The sequence below is a fragment of the Schistocerca cancellata genome, chromosome 8 (genome assembly GCF_023864275.1).
Source record: "Schistocerca cancellata isolate TAMUIC-IGC-003103 chromosome 8, iqSchCanc2.1, whole genome shotgun sequence".
NCBI classification, from domain to species: domain Eukaryota; kingdom Metazoa; phylum Arthropoda; class Insecta; order Orthoptera; family Acrididae; genus Schistocerca; species Schistocerca cancellata.
The window spans coordinates 153,351,069-153,364,127 of NC_064633.1; the positions used below are offsets into that span (position 1 = coordinate 153,351,069).

At 42.1% G+C, this 13,059-nt stretch overlaps 1 protein-coding gene across 1 annotated transcript in view; it reads right to left on the minus strand.

Moving 5' to 3' along the window:
• Positions 1-13,059, minus strand: part of LOC126095433 (lachesin-like) — a gene marked incomplete at its 5' end in the record, with an annotated part of 731,549 nt that overhangs the window by 696,050 nt on the left and 22,440 nt on the right. The gene's annotated exons all lie outside the window — the stretch shown is intronic.

A 13,059-nucleotide genomic window follows, 5' to 3' on the forward strand; every position in this document is an offset into this window, starting at 1 on the left:
ACCTTAAATGCAGCGCGTGATGAGGCAGTTTCCCCAGCACCTTCGATAAATGGTTCAAATGGCTCTGAGCACTATGGGACTTAACATATATGGTCGTAAGTCCCCTGGAACTTAGAACTACTTAAACCTAACTAACCTAAGGACATCGCACCTTCGATAAGAAAGTTGTGTTCAGCCCAGAGCGATTCTTTCCAGACAGTAAGTGATACGAGTTGGTTGAAGTCGGTCCAGTGGTTTATGAGGAGATATGGAACACACATACATACATACATACATACATTTTTATAATATGTATAGATGTGACTCCGAGGATGAGTGTAGAGAAATCTCGCAACTACGGCGATTGCAAAAATTCGCCATCTCCACAAAGTTTCTAGCTTCTCCTAAGAGTAAACAATCAGTCACGTCTTCATAAAGGATTCTAAATTACAACTGAACTAAAAGTACGCAGTCCTAAATTTCCACACAGCATACCTAATAATAAAGTCACCTTAATAAAGGCAGTCTCCCAATACCAAATCACAAATTATAGCTTTAACACAATTCCAGTTCTTTACATGTAGGCGCCATTTGAGTCCCTGGCTATCATTAGATCACGTAAGTACATTATAAAAAAATACCAATGATATCTTTTCGGGCGCTGAATAGTTTACAACAGAGCAGTTCATACAAGACCCTTAATTAGCGATATAATTATAGTTTTTCAATCTGCACCCGGCACAGACGTGTTTTCTGTGACACCTCCCGCAGTTATCGCCTTGCGGTCGTTTGATCGTTGGAAGTGGCTGACTGCTAGTCCACCGGTTGTATCGGTGGCACCGGAGATCAGTCAGTGAGTGTTCTGTAGCATTCCCAACACAGTTAATACACAGGAAGTCCCCCAAGCCGGCACTTTGTTGATCTCTCAGAAGATGCTTTATTCAACACAGTCTGGGAACTAAATCGCGAGGTCACCTATCAGAATAAATCAGGACGGTGGCAATTCGCGATCCGTCACATCTTTTAACATGCTATAGGGTGGAGTTAGCGAGAACGTCTGTCTGTTTAATACTTTTCCAATTAAGATTTTTTTCCATACGGAACTGGGGTATTTACACTGATTCCCGGCACTGTGGATTAGTGGTTTTCATAACGAAAAGGCTGCCTCGTATTTCATTTTCGGTGAAGAATATGGTTAGATACGCTGTTTGTTGTCGTCTCATCGCACCAGTATATTCACAAAGCCAAGTTCCGTCAGAAACACATCCATTTAAACAAGAAATACGATAGTATCACTGTCATGATGACGAGAATTTCTCTGGGGGTAAGCAATGGTTATCTGAGAGCTACGGAAGTGTAATCCGAAGAGTCAAACTACAACTGCAGGACTATCTTGATGATGATATAAACACGCGAAATTAACTTTTATAATGCTTATAACCTACAATGTACTTTAATAACGAGAACTTTAATACAAATGAACTGAAATAATCTAGCAAATGTTTGTCCTAAAAACTTGTGTGTTTCGGAGTACTCTGCTTCTCGGTTAAACAGCGTTCGCGTAAATGGAATTCTATTGAGGTTTTCGTATTTTAGCTGCACGTCTCATGTCCTGGAACGAAGTAAAAGAATTTAGGAGCAGATTAATAATCAGATACATGGACTTCGTCTTTTCGATCTTTGAAAACAGTGAAAATACATATTTCTAGTAAAGTCGCTGTTAAACTACAAACGAAATACAGCGTTAAAGCTGCTGAAAAAACGTTAACCGGTTGCAGAATGGAATATAATTATTACTAACTTACTAGCAATAGCATTATGACTAGCCAATGACGCTGATTCTCATTCCACCGAGTAGCTCGCTTGACGACTTGTATTTTCATAGGAAGACGAAATATCTTACATGCTCAGAAACGACGCCAGAGACATGATTATTATCCACCTTTATGTGGCTGAATTAACGGTGACAATTAAACGGGTCTGAAACAACGACATCCTATGTTAACAACCTCTCGCATTTAGCAATGGCTACATCGCCAAACGAGGCGAAATCACTGCAGTGGACGAACGATTATCTGAATCGATTCTTACCCCGCGGGGTGGTAGTAAAGATCAGCGGACTCCATTGTGTGTTCGTCGTCGTTCTCTCACGATCCAACGTTGCACGAGTCATGACGAAGAGCTGAGTGGCACTCATCGCCACAATAACAAAGCAAAAGAAAGAAAGACCCCTGAAAGACCTGTTCACAAACTCTCGCGAGAATTGGCTGGAATCAAATTCCAAGAGCTTTCACGGCAGCGATTTAATGCATCTGTTAACTTCCCTATACGGCAAGCGCATCGAAGCCCTGTCTAGAGCTCATATACAGTATTTCAGAAGGAGGCGTAAATAATAGGGGAGTTGACTATGTCGATGTTTTAAAAAAGTGTTGCTTAAGTTGTCGAAGAAGAGAAGAACGGAAGAAAATTTCGAAACAGAAATAAGTGAAAGCGAAAGTGAAATCATTGCCAAATTTCACAGATATCACTGTCTTTGTTTTTCGACATAGACGCAGAACTTTTCTCCAAAAAGTCAAAACGTTCTAACTACATAACAAGAAATTAAGAAAAATGTGCTGCAACAAGTTATCTGAAACCGTTAAGTACTTTAAGTTAGTAGCGAAAAGGAAATTCAACCTGGTGATTCAAGTTTTTGGAAACCGAAAATTTACTTCCTAAAAATCAACATGGATTGCTCAAACATAGATCTTACGAGACTCAGCTCGCTCTATTCCTAAGCCAGATGCACGGTTTTGTAGGCGTAGGCACACAGGTAGACGCTGTTACTTTAATTCAGAAAGGCATTCGACACCGTTCGTCGCTGCCGTTAAGTGAAAAAAATAAGAGCTTCTTGAGTTTCAGACCAGATTTGCGAGTGGATTCAAGACTTTCTTGCTGACAGAGCTTAACACTTCGCGCTTAACGGAACAAAATCGACAGACGTAAAAGTAATTTCCGCAGTACCTCAAGGAAGCGTGATAAGACCGATAGCGTTTACAGTGGATACAAATAATCTAGTAAAATGTGTCGTTCTTTAAGCTTGCTTCCAGATGGCGCTGTTGCCTGTAAGTTCGTAGGAACACCAGAAGACAGTATCGATTTGCAGAGTTCAGATTGATGAATGGTGCAGGATCTGACAGTTGATCCTGAATGTAACATTTTGCCAATGCATAGGAAAAGAAATACACCACTGTACAACTATACCCCTGAAGAAAAATTTCTGAAACACTATCTACCGTAAAACATCTCGGAAAATCTTACTGAAATATAACTTACCCATGAAATAAATGGCTGACAAGAAAGTGTCTGACCGATTCTTGAGTACTGCTCATCACTCTAGGACCCTTATTAGACAGGTCTAACTGGAGGAGACAGAGAAGATTCAAACTAAGAGCGGCGCCATTCGCCGCGGGATCTTGTGGCAGACGCTACAAGAGAGGCGTTGGACTGGTTTACTATCGTTATTCCGAGATAATACGTTCCGGAAAGAGTGGCAACGAAATACTCTGTGGTGTCACCGCCAGACACCACACTTGCTAGGTGGTAGCCTTTAAATCGGCCGCGGTCTGTTAGTATACGTCGGACCCGCGTGTCGCCACTATCAGTGATTGCTGACCGAGCGCCGCCACACGGCAGGGAGACTTCCTAGCACTCGCCCCAGTTGTACAACCGACTTTGCTAGCGATGGTTCACTGACAAAATACGCTCTCAGTTGCCGAGACGATAGTTAGCATAGCCTTCAGCTACGTCATTTGCTACGACCTAGCAAGGCGCCATTACCAGTTACTATTGAGATTATGAATAATGTACTGTCAAGAGCGATGTTCACCATTTATGGATTAAAGTTAAGTATTCCACCAGCTACGTCCGTTTTTTCTGAAGTCTAATTTCCTTGTCCTGTTCCAGACCTCACGCCAGCCTGCGTGAGCTAAAACGCATGCCTTTCGGCTTCCTCTAGTAAACAGGTGTTGGCTCTCCCGCCAATCCACAACATACTCCTTCCCACATGCGTTTCACAAAATAACCACAACTTGAATATCCGAGAAATCAGAGCTAAAACAGATGTTTACCGACAAACATAACTTTCCACGCGCCATCCACGAGTGGAACAGGGAAGGGGGAGTATGTTGGTGATACCAGACGTACCCTCCGCCGCACATCGTCAGGTGGCTTGCGGAGTACTGATGTAGCTGTAATCTTGACTTGTAAGTGGGAGAGAAGGGAGTGAAATAGGGTTACATTAATGTTTCCCTGATTATTTAATCTGCACAATGAGCAAGGAATGAAGAAAACTACTAGAGATTTGTGAAAGAAATTAAAGTTAAAAGAAATGAAATAATAGTTTTGAAGTGAACCCAGTGACGTTGCAGTTCTGTTAGAGATGGCAAAGAATTAGGTTGATCAGTAAAGCGGGATGGATAGTCAAAAAAGTTTCGGGATTCGTCGTCTTTCACTTCACTGCACGGTATTTTGTCTGGACGCTCTGAGATAAGACATTGACGACCGCCTAATAATTCGCCAGACCCGTAGTTTATTAGCAAGCTGTGTGTATTTCGCGCATCGCAGTGACCGATGACTGCAGTACTGCATCCGTGTGCCGAAGCTCCGTGAACGATGTTTGTTCCCCAGCACTCGCTTTGCACGTATTGTTGTGCGGAAACAGGCGGCCCGCAGTTGGCTCTGTCGTCCTCTTCCGAACGATCACTCGCTGCCCCACGCGGCTAAGGAAACATGGATTCTATACAGTTTCCTCACAATTTAGCGGTCCCAACGTTCCTGGCGACCGATGGAAACCATTCATGAGCTAGTGCGTAAGATAGTAGCGTTTTTCCAGAAATTTAATAAACACAACAGATACACATAACACAGATTTTAGTGATGACATATTCTGCTTCACTATTTACAACTGTTTGCCAATGCTCGGGTAAGTTTACGAGTCCGCGGCTGTAGAAATTACGCGGTTGAAGCCGAAGAACTCATCGAGCCACGTTCGGAGCGCATTTGCATCCGCAAAGGGCGTACTTTGATGCTGTTCGATAGACAGCAGAAAAGGTGAAGATCATACGGCGCAAGATCATGTGAATAAGGAGAGTGCGTAATGACTTCCCAACCCAACTCCTGTACAGTATTTTTTGTGTTTTGTCAGTCTAGCAGAATGCGGGTGGGTGTTACAGTGGATTAGCACCACCAGTAACGATACAATTCGTAGTACACCGTACCGTCGCTGTTCCACAAGATGCTTGACATTGTCTTTTCTGGATGCGCGCAAGTCTTTGTGTGTGGAGAGCTGCTGCTCTTTTTTTTTTCATTTTGCTCAACCACTCCTTCCTTCCCTGATGTTAGCATAAAGACACCATTTCTCGTCATCTGTAATGATACTGGATAGGAATGGACGGTGTTGTTCACCAGCCAACTGATGATGCACAAGCAGAGACGCACATATGGCCACCCGCAGATTTTTGTGATTTTGTCTTAGAGCATGCGGTACACATGTACCCGCATTTTGAACCTTCCTCACCGCATGCAAATGTAGCACGTTGGTGGAATATTCATAGTTCATCACATCTGCCTTTTTTCGAGTGCAGTGACGTGGATCATTGTGGATTATTGCGTTTCAACGAGCTTCATCAAGTCCCGAAATTCTTTCTGAGCGTGGAGAGTCACTCATGTCAAAACAACTCTCCTTAAAACGAGAAAATAATTTTCTTGCCGTGCACTGTCCAATGGCGTTATCCTCATTTTTTGAGCGAGATGGCGCAGTGGTTAGCACACTGGACTCGCATTTGACAGGTCGACGGTTCAACACCGCGATAGGCGATCCTGATTTAGTTTTCCGTGATTTCCCTAAATCGCTTCAGGCAAATGCCGCAACGGTTCCTTTGAAAAGGCACCGCCGGCTTTCTTCTCCATCCTTCCCTAACCCGATGGAACCGATGACCTCCTTGTTTGGTCTCTTTCACCAAATCAACCAACCAGCCAACCCATTTCTTTTTTCAGTCATCAGCCTTCTGACCGGTTTGATGCGGCCCGCCACAAATTCCCCTCCTATGCCAACCTCTCCGTCTCGTAGCAACACTTGCAACCTACTTCCTCAATTATTTGCTGGATGTATTTCAACCTCTGTCTTCATCTAAGGTTTTTGCCCTATACAGCTCCTTCTAATGCCATGGAAATCATTCTCTGGCACCTTAACAGATCTCCTATCGTCCTGTCCCGTCGCCTTGTCAGTGTTTTCCACACATCCTTTTTCTCTCCGGATCTGCCCAGAAAAGCCTCATTCCTTACCTTATCAGTCCACCATGTTTTCAATACTCGTCTGTAGCGCCATATCTCAAATGTTTCCATTCTCTTCTGTTCCTTTTCCCACAGTCCATGTTTCACTACCATACGATGCTGTGCTCCAAACGTACATTCTGATATATTTCGTCCTCAAATTAAGGTCTATATTTGATACTAACAGACTTCTCTGGCCAGGAATGCTCTTTTTGTCAGTGTTAGTCTGTTTTTGATGTCGTCCTTGCTCTGTCCATCGTTGGTTATTTTTCTGAACAGGAAAAATAGAATTCCTTAACATTATCTACTTCGTGACCATCAATCCTGATAAGTTTCTCGCTATTCTCATTTCTGCTACTTGTCATTCTTTCATCTTTCTTCGAATTACTCTCAATCCATATTCTGTACTCATTAGACTGTTCGTTCCTTTCAGCAGATTATGTAATTCAGCTTCACTTTCATTCAGGATAGCAATGTCATCGGCGAATTGTATCATTGATACCCTTTCGCCATGAATGTTAATCCCACTCCTGAACCTTTGTTTTATTTACATCATTGCTTCTTCGATGTACAGATTGAACAGTAGTGGCGAAAGACTACATCCCTGTCTTACACTCTTCTTAATCCGAGCACTTTGTTCTCTTCTTAATCCGAGCACTTTGTTCTTGGTCGTCCATTCTAATTATTCCCTCCTGGCTCTTAAACATGTTGTATATTACCTGTCTCTCCCTATAGCTTACTCCTATTTTTCTCAGCATTTCGAACATCCCGCACCGTTTTACACTGTGGAACCTTTTTCTAGGTCGACAAAGCCTATAAACGTGTCCTGATGTTTCTATAGTCTTGCTTCCATTATCAACTCTAACGTCAAAATTACCTCTCTGGTGCCTTTACCTTTCCGAAAGCCAAACTGATCGTCACCTAACACACCCACAATTTTCTTTTCCATCCTTCTGTATATTATTATTGTCAGATTATTGGATGGTTCAAATGGCTCTGAGCACTATGGGACTCAACATCTTAGGTCATAAGTCCCCTAGAACTTAGAACTACGTAAACCTAACTAACCTAAGGACATCACACACACCCATGCCCGAGGCAGGATTCGAACCTGCGACCGTAGCAGTCCTGCGGTTCCGGACTGCAGCGCCAGAACCGCTAGACCACCGCGGCCGGCGATTATTGGATGAGCTGATAAGATGATTGTGCGATAATTCTCGCACTTGTCAGCTTTTGCAATCTTCGGAATTGTGTGGATGATATTTTTCCGAAAGTCAGATGGTATGTCGCCAAAATCATAAATTTTACACATGAATGTGAATAGTTGTTTTCTTGCCATTTGCCCTAATGATTTTAGAGATTCTGATGGAATGTTATGTATCACCTCTGCCTTATTTGATCTTAAGTCCTCCAAAGTTCCTTTAAATTCTGCTTCTAATACTGGATGCCCTCTCTCTTCCAAATCGACTCGTCTTTCTTCTTCTGTCACCTCAGACAAATCTTCTCCCTCATAGAGAGCTTCAATGTGCTCTTTACACCTATCCAATGTCTCCCTTGCACTTAACAGTGGAATGCCCGTTTCACCACCCCTGCTTTTCATTTCACCGCAGGTCCTTTGACTTTCGTATATGCTGAGTCAGTCCTTCCGACAATCATTTCTTTTTCGATATCCTCGCATTTCGTGTTGGCTTCCCTGTACTTCCTATTTATTTCATCCGCAGTGACTTATTTCTGTATTCCTGAATTTCCCTGAACATTTTAGTACTTCTTTCTTTCAACGATCAACTGAAGTGTTTCTTCTGCTATCCATGATTTCATCGAAGTTACTTTCTTTGTGCCTATGATTTATTTTCCCCTTCTGTGATTGCCCTTTTTAGAGATGTCCATTCCTCTTCTACAATACTGTCTACTGAGCTATACCTTATTGCTATTCCATAGCCTTAGAGAAGTTCAAGCGTATCTCTTCATTCCTTAGTACATTCGCACCCACTTCTTTGCGTATTGATTCTTCCCGACTAATGTCTTAAACTTCAGCCTACTATTCATCACTACTACATTGTGATCTAAGTCTATATCTGCTCCTGGGTACGCCTTACAATACACTATCTGATTTCGGAGTCTCTACATGACCTTGATGTAATATAGCTGAAATCTTCCCACATCACCCGACACTTTTCCAAGTGTACCTCCTCCTCTTGTGATTCTTGAACAGAGTATTCGCTATTACAAGCTCAACTTTATTACAGAACTCAATTAGCCTTTCTCCTCTCTCATTACTTGTCCCAAGCAAATATTCTTCTGTAACCATTTCTTCTACTCCTTCCCCCACAACTGCATTCCTGTCCCCAATGGATATTAGATTTTCATCTCTCTTTACGTGCTGTATTACCCTTTCAGTATCCTGATATACTTTCTCTATCTCTTCATCTTCGGCTTCCGACGTCGACATATGCACTTGAACTACTGTTGTCGGTGTTGATTTGCTGTCGATTATGATAAGCACAACCCTGTCACTGATCTGTTCACATTAACACACTATTTGCCTTACCTTCCTATTCATAACGAATTCTACTCCCGTTACTACTGTCGATATTACCCTACACTCATCTGACCAGAAATCCTTGGCTTCTTTCCCTTTCACTTCACTAGCCTCTACTACATCTAGATTGAGCCTTGCATTTCCCTTTTCAGATTTTCTAGCTTCCCTACCACGTTCAAGCTTCTGACATTCCACTCACCGACGCCACAACGTTCGCTTTCCGTTGGTTGTTCAATCTTTTTCTCATGGTCACCTCCCCCTTGGCAATCCCGTCCCAAATACCCGAATGGCGAACTATTCTGGAATTATTTGCCATTGGAGACATCATCATGACACCTTTTCAAGAGCAAGCCACATATCCTGTGGATACGCGTTATGTGTCCTTAATGTAGTGGTTTCCCTCGCCTTCTGCATCCTCATGCGTTCATCACTGCCTGTTCTTCGGCCTGGGTAGCTTTGAGGGATGAAGTAGTGAAGGCAGCAGAGGATCAACTAGGTAAAAAGACGAGGGCTAATGGAAATCCTTGGGTAACAGAAGAAATATTGAATTTAATTGATGAAAGGAGAAAATATAAAAATGCAGTAAATGAAGCAGGCAAAAAGGAATACAAACGTCTCAAAAATGAGATCGACAGGAAGTGCAAAATGGCTAAGCAGACATGGCTAGAGGACAAATGTAAGGATGTAGAGGCTTATCTCACTTGGGGTAAGATAGATACTGCCTACAGGAAAATTAAAGAGACCTTTGGAGATAAGAGAACTACTTGTATGAAGATCAAGAGCTCAGATGGAAACATAGTTCTAAGCAAAGAAGGTAAAGCAGAAAGGTGGAAGGAGTATATAGAGGGTGTATACAAGGGCGATGTACCTGAGGACAATATTATGGAAATGGAAGAGGATGTAGATGAAGATGAAATGGGAGATACGATACTGCGTGAAGAGTTTGACAGAGCACTGAAAGACCTGAGTCGAAACAAGGCCCCCGGAGTAGACAACATTCCATTGGAACTACTGACGGCCTTGGGAGAGCCAGTCCTGACAAAACTCTACCATCTGGTGAGCAAGATGTATGAAACAGGCGAAATACCCTCAGACTTCAAGAAGAATATAATAATTCCAATCCCAAAGAAAGCAGGAGTTGACAGATGTGAAAATTACCGAACAATCAGTTTAATAAGCCACAGTTGCAAAATACTAACACGAATTCTTTACAGACGAATGGAAAAACTAGTAGAAGCCGACCTCGGGGAAGATCAGTTTGGATTCCGTAGAAATACTGGAACACGTGAGGCAATACTGACCTTACGACTTATCTTAGAAGAAAGATTAAGGAAAGGCAAACCTACGTTTCTAGCATTTGTAGACTTAGAGAAAGCTTTTGACAATGTTGACTGGAATACTCTCTTTCAAATTATAAAGGTGGCAGGGGTAAAATACAGGGAGGGAAAGGCTATTTACAATTTGTACAGAAACCAGATGGCAGTTATAAGAGTCGAGGGACATGAAAGGGAAGCAGTGGTTGGGAAGGGAGTAAGACAGGGTTGTAGCCTCTCCCCGATGTTATTCAACCTGTATATTGAGCAAGCAGTAAAGGAAACAAAAGAAAAATTCGGTGTAGGTATTAAAATCCATGGAGAAGAAATAAAAACTTTGAGGTTCGCCGATGACATTGTAATTCTGTCAGAGACAGCAAAGGACTTGGAAGAGCAGTTGAAAGGAATGGATGGTGTCTTGAAGGGAGGATATAAGATGAACATCAACAAAAGCAAAACGAGGATAATGGAATGTAATCGAATTAAGTCGGGTGATGTTGAGGGTATTAGATTAGGAAATGAGACACTTAAAGTAGTAAAGGAGTTTTGCTATTTGGGGAGCAAAATAACTGATGATGGTCGAAGTAGAGAGGATATAAAATGTAGACTGGCAATGGCAAGGAAAGCGTTTCTGAAGAAGAGAAATTTGTTAACATCGAGTATAGATTTAAGTGTCAGGAAGTCATTTCTGAAAGTATTTGTATGGAGTGTAGCCATGTATGGAAGTGAAACATGGACGGTAAATACTGTAGTTTGGACAAGAAGAGAATAGAAGCTTTCGAAATGTGGTGCTACAGAAGAATGGTGAAGATTAGATGGGTAGAACACATAACTAATGAGGAAGTATTGAATAGGATTGTGGAGAAGAGAAGTTTGTGGCACAACTTGACCAGAAGAAGGGATCGGTTGTTAGGACATGTTCTGAGGCATCAAGGGATCACCAATTTAGTATTGGAGGGCAGCGTGGAGGATAAAAATCGTAGGGGGAGACCAAGAGATAAATATACTAAGCAGATTCAGAAGGATGTAGGTTGCAGTAGGTACTGGGAGATGAAGAAGCTTGCACAGGATAGAGTAGCATGGAGAGCTGCATCAAACCAGTCTCGGGACTGAAGACCACAACAACAACAACAACATGAACCCATGTTCTTAACAATGTTACGCCGAATTAAATGATCAATTGCTTTTGAAATATCTGATTTATATATTTCCATATTCTTCTGTTCCTGCAGGCGTTGCCCAATGAATTATGATGTGCCGAATACAACTCATTGATACCTTACAATACACTGAAGTACAAGCGGCAGTTAAATAAACATGAGACAGGAAAAATAAGTCCCGATACCCGTGAATATGGCTTATCTCTTTGTGAGACAAGACGGTCAATGCCCACAATGAAATACTGTATATTGCAAGTCGTTACTTGCTTTAATCATACATATATTTCTGAATGATGCTAAATGTTATCATTTTGACATAAAGAAAGTCATTACCTTCTTAATAACCATCAAATTTAATATATATATATATATATATATTGTTCCCTATACCTGTGGTCGAATTCACAACTCAAATTAATTAATTTAATAAGAGTGAAACTTAAATTGCTGGCGTACGTATGTACCTCCATAATATAATAAAAACAGTGAATAGCTGAGAGTGTGAATGACAACAGTTTACAAAGTAATGACAAATTTTATTAAGCCTTTTGTAACCACAACTATCTGATAAATTTACACAAAAATGACAATACCAATTCACAAAAGGAATGCTGTTTGGTTGACAATACATACATTTGGGTGGAAGCTATCGAAATTCTACTCTGAATTAATCCCTATTAAAATACACTTTGTTTTTCATGAATCCACTATGAGGCCCAACTCAATTCAAATGGAACCAACTACGACCAAGTATACCACAAACTACGCTTCACCTGAGAATAGGGAGCTGTGAATATCGTTTAACAGCCCTACGCCGTTGCAGAAGTATTTTACGTTTTCACCTTGATTCAGGCAGCAGCAGAAAACGGCAAGCTGTTGACGAGGAGCGATGCCCTGCGGCAGCTGTAATGTTCTGACGAGTCCACAAAAATTTGCAAACTACGCCGTCCGACGCTCTGATTATCAGAACGCGGGAAACTTCTCTATAAGAGCCCTAAAATCCAGACATATTTCACTGTGGGATGCACCTGTTCGCTGGTCTAGCCAGACCAATTTGACTCACAGGCACTTCGTTGCATGCTGGAATTGTCAAATGTCAGACAGGCGCTGGATTTTATTCCATCACAAGATGCAGACCAGAAGTCTCACTCACTAGGGAAAGACCTAAAGTTCTCCACCAGAGGGGGACCAAAAGATGAAGAAAGGCCAAGAATCACAACCACTTTCCGCCAAGCCTCAGTATTGGAGCTGAATTAACAAAAACGAACCCCCCCCCCCCCCAACTGCACAAGCCAATCAAACTATCCTCTACTCGCGCTGGGGAAGCAATATTCTGCTTTGCATATCCTGAGAGCAGCGTCCAAACCTCTTTTGTCTGAAAAAAGATTTTAGACTAGGGAAGTGCCGTTCTCACAGTAAGCATGGCCATGTTCTGGCAAAAAACATCTACCTAGACGGGACCACAGTCCCTCGTTTCGGAGAGATCTAATCTTTCTTGGCCGAGCATTTCCAATTTCTGAAAGAAGGCTGTTAAGCTTCCCAGGCAGTCGTGCCCCCTATGTTTCTGCCGCTTGCTAAAATAGCCTAGCGACTTCCTGGCGTCAGAGAGGGTTACAGTATTGCCTCCACTAAACACCTACATCAGCACTTTCTCCATATCGTCCCAGCTTCTAATATGAGAATGCACAGAGTCTTATGACCTTTCCACCGTTTTCATAAAAGCTCCCTTTACAGCAGTCTCCCTTAAATGGCTTCG